This window comes from Vicugna pacos, chromosome 2, assembly GCF_048564905.1.
Source record: "Vicugna pacos chromosome 2, VicPac4, whole genome shotgun sequence".
NCBI classification, from domain to species: domain Eukaryota; kingdom Metazoa; phylum Chordata; class Mammalia; order Artiodactyla; family Camelidae; genus Vicugna; species Vicugna pacos.
This window is the reverse complement of record NC_132988.1, coordinates 119,175,187-119,181,289: the sequence shown is the minus strand read 5'-3', so window position 1 is coordinate 119,181,289 and position 6,103 is coordinate 119,175,187. Positions and strand designations below refer to the sequence as shown.

General features: G+C 58.0%; 1 long non-coding RNA gene across 2 annotated transcripts in view; it reads left to right on the top strand.

The window, feature by feature from the left end:
• Positions 1-2,598: 2,598 nt before the first annotated feature.
• The window catches only part of LOC140688152 (uncharacterized), a 27,731-nt gene continuing 24,226 nt past the window's right edge, over positions 2,599-6,103 (top strand). For both annotated transcript variants that reach the window (XR_012062948.1, XR_012062951.1), the window contains exon 1: positions 2,599-2,687. This is a non-coding gene — a long non-coding RNA (uncharacterized lncRNA). The remainder of the gene's footprint in view (positions 2,688-6,103) is intronic.

The following is a 6,103-nucleotide window of genomic DNA, read 5'->3' as shown; positions in this document are numbered from 1 at the left end:
AGCCTGGAAACCACTGGTGTCCGTCCACTGACTCAGCACAGGCCGTCCTGGGGTTGGTAGGAAAGCTCCCTGGGTGCCTCTTCCCTTCTCCCCGCACACCAGATGAGAGGCAAAAGCAACCTGGAGGGGCCAGAGAGCCCAGTGCAGAGAGCCCAAAGCCACTGTCTGCACCTGGGGGAGTGAGAGAGCCCCCCCACTTCCCTCCCCTCCCCCATGCCCCACCTGCACCACCTGGAGCCATCTGGGCAGGTGGCCTGAAGGGCCTGGGAGGAGGGAGGCCCAGGACCCTCAGACCCAAGGTGAGAGAAAGGTGGACCTTGCTCTCTGCCCAGAGCCCTTCTCTCCTCCCAGGATCAGGACTACTTTGGTGTTTAGCCAGCGCCTTTGAAGCTCCCCCTGCCCCAGAGCTGAGCAGGTGCTCACTCTGCCATCCAGATGTGCACACATCTGCCTGCCAGCCACTTCTCACAGTCCCCCAGCTGCAGTCCAGCCAGCGTGAACACCGGTATGCTCATGTCCTGAGCACGGGGGACGATGAGGGCCAGACATGGGGTCCACAGCCCAGCATTGTCACCTGGGCCAGGCCCCTCCCACACTGGGCTGTTGGCCCAGACGCTCTGTAGAGCCAGGTGCCTTTATGGATTTCCTTCACCAGCTGTGCTGGGCAGCGGGGAGGCCAGATCCTGGAGCCAGATGCCACTCAGCCCTAAGACTTGGGATGAGCCACTTAGCCCAGAGGCTGGGGTGACAGTGACAGTACCTCCTATGTGGACACCTAGGAAGAAGGCTTCAATCCATCCCTGGCTCAGAGAAGGAGCCACTCACTCCAGCCACCGCAGAGCCTCAGAGTCTGGGGCGCTGGTGCTCCACGCAGCCCTCTGTCCACCTGGACTGTGGCTTCGTCCTTCCAGAAGCCCCTTGCTCCAGCCCGTCTCCCAGGCACTCCCCTTTGACTTCCCCTCTGAGGTTTCTGCTCACGCTGGGAGGGTGAGTGCAGGTCCCAGGCTTCCTGAGTGCCAGCTGGTGGTACACGTTCTCGGGAAGGCCTCTTCACTTCCCCTCCACCACCGCGGTGTGCCAGCGTGAGCGCAGGCGACCCTCGTGCTGTCCCCTCCTGGGGTGGGCTCCATTCTGAGCCTGTGGCCCTTCGGTGGCCACGTCTGTGCCTCCGACTGCAGCCCACTCATTGGGTTAGGTTTTCTTTCTGAGCGGTGCCTAAAATAACGACAGAGCTTTAAATGAGCAGCACTTTTGATCGGGCGGAAAGGTCAGCGTTCACTGCTGTGTTTAAAGACTCAGGGGGAATTTGGTAATCCCCTCCACGGCCACCCTCCTTTCTCCCCAGTGAAGTTGGAAGAAACAACCTCTTGCACAAAGCTTTTTAGTCAAGAGAACATGACCCACCAAATTGTCAGGGGCAAGTCACAGGCAAGGTTAACACTTTGCAAGGGCCAAACCCTCCCCATTCACTGCATCCCAGCCAGTCAAGCCAGTCCACCAAATAATGGGCCAGGAGGGGCGGGGACAGCATGCAGCCAGACCTGCACATTAGGGGCCAGGTGGAACAGCAGACGCAGCTGGAGTCTGAGTCTGCAAGAACTCAAATGCCAGGGCCGGCGGACCAGCCCGCGGCAGCTGCTCGTGGAATAAGAATACTAAGCGAGAAGCCACACAGTATCTCAGAGAGAGCAGAGGCGCTGCCGTCCCCTACCCATCACTCCAACAGTCAAAGGACCCTCGGCCAGACACTGGCTTCAGCCAGGGGCTCTCAATGACTGTGTGGGGGTGGTTCGGCAGCCGGGAGCCCAAAGAGGGCAGGAAGTCCACTCCCCCAACCTGTAGATGGTTTCCTGTGCGCCCCTCCTTCGGTGCCTGGCTGAAGCATCAAGATTTCCGGGAGCCACTCCCATGCTCTTACCCCAGTGGAAACCCCCTCCCATGCTTCCTCTGCGACAATGCTTGATTCAGTAAACTTAGCATGTTTAATTCAACCGTGAGGGCTCTCCACCCACAGGCTCAGTATCCCCCTGCTGGGCACTGGAGAGAGGTCCTCACCTCACACAGCCTTTGCTTGGAGTTGCCAAGGAAGCTGGCAGCCACCCCATGTGCAGAGACAAGTGGTCTCCGCCCCGTGGGTCTCAGGTTCTCCGAGCATCACATAGGAGCCAAGGACCCTCCCGAGAAGAGCATGTGCTGTGCTGGGTGCTGCTGGTTCGAGCACTGGGAAAGCACGAGGTTTGCAGGGTTGAGCACCCCTCCCCCCGCCCCCACACACGTAGTGCAGGGTCTCAGCCAGGTGATCCTGGAAGCCCAGCGAGGGATCCACTTTGGGGGTAACAGACAATTGGCTCTGGGCTAACGCAAAGGCAGCATTCACTCCTTTCCAGAGAAATGAGAGACCCTTTGAATAAGGTGTTCACCAGGTTCTTGGGGACACACCATTTTGCAATACATTTAAGTGCACGTGAATCCTATCTTTAAAATTAAAAAAAAAAAAGACCACAAGTCCAAGGTGAAAGACAGCACAATGAGTGAGCCACATCAGCTGACAGAGAGAATGTTCTAGAATGCCCAGCTCGGATACAATGAACAGCACTCCTCGGGAGGGGCCTGAGCACAGTCTTCCAGAAAACTCCGCTGGGGCTTCAGAGAAGGCGGCACAGGGGGAGGAACAGCCACCACCTCTAGTAAGTGTCATCTCTTTCCCACCGCGGCGTTGCCCACAGGTCAGGATACACACATTTCCTCAAATGGACTGAAGGCTTTACGTGTGGATTTTAACACAGTGAAGCTGCGCCTGGGGTAACATGGGGTGCAGCCCAGCTAGGGGGCAGGCTCCTACCACCCAGGAGAAGTTCCCAGGAAGGGAGAAGTTTCCACCTGCATGTTCACGGCCTGGATCTGGAGTTACAGACAAGCACTGGGGGCACCGGAGGGCGTGGGGGCTCTAGGCCTGTGAGCATCTCCCCTGCCGCCCACCATCCAGGGCTGGAAGGATGGCTTTCACTGAACTCTCTGGGTGGTTTATTTTTTTAACTGCTTCCTGACCACCGATCTATAGTTATTATTTCCCCAAATACTTAGTTTTATTTGACTCGCACCTTGTAATTTATAAGCACTTAAATATGCACTGCTGAGGGAGGCGCTGGAGAACCAGCAAAAGCAGCCAGCGACACCCAGTTTGTTGGAGAAGAATTTGTAAGGCCGGCTCTACCAGGCTGTAAGCCGTTACTAACACCTCGAGAGGCCAGAAGAGCTGACTGCCGCGTGTGTCTGGAGGGAAGGAACTCAGGCCCAGTCTCTCCCCGGACCTGGGTGGGGGCCAGTGCTATGGCCTTGCAGGATCCCTGCAGTGAGGCCTTATCTTACGACGTGGCCCCCCAATCACACCACTCACCCCTCATTCTGCAGGGTGTGGCCTGGGGCCAGGAGGAAGGGGAGAGTGATGAACAGGGTTGATGAGGGAATAATGTCTGTTTATTCATTCACTCCCCCACTCACACCTCTCTGCGGAGGGCCGACTGCCATGCTGGGCGCCATTCTTTCTTTGAGCTGTGAAACGCGACAGGTGTGCATGCAAGCCCCGGTCCATTCGGGAACAATGACAGCAGGTGGCCCCCTTGGCCACTAGACTGAAGACAGTGCCACCACTCAGGGGGTGCCACACCCTCCCCGGGCTCCAGGGCAGAGCAGAGTGGCTGCAGGTGGGGAGGGAGGCCCATGCCCCCTGGCCGCTGCACCCCTGGACACCTGGGCTCTACCTGCTGCTCTTTCTCTCTTAACCGTCTCATGATGGGCATCAAGAGGCCCGATGGTGGCTGTGGGAGATGGGAACAGGCTCCACATGCTCTGACATCTTCATCACAAAAGGCTGTGACACAGGAGTTCTGTACGTCCTTCCGCAGTCGAGATTCTGACCCTTCCTAGTACATGGGCAGAAAAAAGGCAGGCAGGATGCAGGTGCGACCAGTGAGCCAAGACCTTGAGCATCAAGATGAACGAAAGTGGTGGGGGGAGGGTATAGTTCAGTGGTAGAGGGCATGCTTAGCATCACGAGGTCCTGGCTTCAATCCCCAGCACCTCCATTAAAAAAAAAAAACCAATTTCCTCCCCCCTCTAAAAAATTAATTATAAAAGACACAGCAAAAAAACTAAACATCTGTATTTTTTTAAGTGGAGCAGAGGGAGCTGACTGCGAGCTTCCTCAGAGATGGGGCCCTCCACCCGCCTGCACTGGGTGTGTCACTCTGAGCACAGATTGTCAGCTGTGAGGTCTGGGAGACACCAGCCAGACTCTCCACAGAATTTAGCTTTCAACCTGGACGATTCTGAGAATGAAAGGGGACAATGTTAGTAATAAGTCTGGAACAACAGGTGTTAACCTGTCCCCAAACAAGCATGGTCACCTTACCCGTAATGACAGCTGGGCGCCAGGCACTACACAGGGTGCCTGCCGACCCACTACCTTGAAGCATCACAAAAACTCCAGAAAGGAGGAGGGGAAACTGAGGCTCAGAGAGAGCAAGCCACTGTCCCAGGGCCACCCTGCAGCCGTGAGGCTGAGCCTGGAGCAGAAACGATCTCCAACCCATGCCCCAGAAGTCCTGATGGCGACAAAAGGCTCAGGCTCCACCAGCCTGCTGGGGAGGTGGGCAGGTGGTTCCACAGCAGTGGCCAGCTCATGCACACACACCCGTGCTCCAAAGGTTTAGGAAGTTCTAGAACCACAGATGAGCACAAAGGGCAGCCCCGATGCTTACTTGCCAAGTGGCTCTGGGCAGGCTCTCTCAGCCTCTGAGCCACAGGTCTCCAGTGAGGGGCCTTGAGAGACTGAGTCTGGGAGCAGCGCGGTGGGTTAGTGTCCGGAAAGCGCAGCCCGGCTCGTGCTGTGACACAAGAGAAGGCGCCTCCACATCCCTGAGCCGGGCAGGACTGGCGGCCAAACCACGTGACGCACCCTGCGCTCTGGTTCTCAGCGGGAGCCTGACAGGGAGGAGAGAGCCCCCCCGCCCCTCCCCCAGCACGGGCACTCAGGAGCCCCTCTCCCCCAGCCTTAGCCTGTGGGGGATGTATATCCTCTCCCTGCGACACCCTACAAGCCGAATGACCTGAGACAGACAACCTGAGCAGACAGGGTGACCTCGCAGGGCGTCCTAGGACAACCTCACACCAGCAGAGCCAGGAGGCTGGACCTGTACCCCAGGCCTGCTCCCTCCCATGGGGTGGTGGCCTGGGCCATAGGTGACCCAGCCCCGTGAGGTTGAGGACCATCAGCACCTCCCAGGGGGCGGTGAGGATCATCCAGGGAGCCTGACCACTGCAGGGGCCTGGCCACAGAATGAGAACCTCAAGAACCCTGTAGGCAGGAACACAGACACACACCACCCGCATCACAGGACTGTGACAGTGGTGCCAGCAGGCCCTTTACACAGGCTCCTTCCCAATCTCCTGCAAGTTCCAGGCCAGGGTCTCCAGGGAAACGGATGGTGGGAGGAGCAACTGTGACAGTCCTGAGGCCCCAGCCTGGCCTTCCACCCAGGATCCCCTCCACCCATGCCCAGGGGACGCTGAGTCTCAGGCCTGGATTGCTCCCAGTTTGCCCAACTGATTTTGAAAACTTTGTAGGATGGGAAAGAGCCAGCTGTTTGCTCAGATAGAGCCCACCCCTGCCTGTGCCTGGGTCGGTCTCCATGGACGGGGCGGTCTCTTCGTTTAAAGCACAGGAAGAGGAGCTGGTGACATCTCAGCTCCAGGACCTTTGACCACAGTGAGCCTTCTGGTGCCTCAGGTGTGGTGGAGGGGGCCTGTGGATGTCAGCTTCCCTTCAGGTCCGGGGCTGGAAGATCTCAGAGGTCTGCACTGAGCCGGAGTCCACTCCCCAGCAGCTCCCAGGAGAGGGGCCTAAGAGTCAGGACCCACCCACCTAGTCACAACATATGGGGCAAAGAGGATGATGAAGGACCCACTGAAAAGCCTGATCTTTCCGAAGCACAGCTTCTGCTCACTGAGGCAGCCCTGCTGGACGCTGCAGGGAGAGGAGAGGTCAGCAGACAGGGCACCTGGGAGGGCAGGGGACAGAGGCGAGCCCAGGCAGGTTCATGAG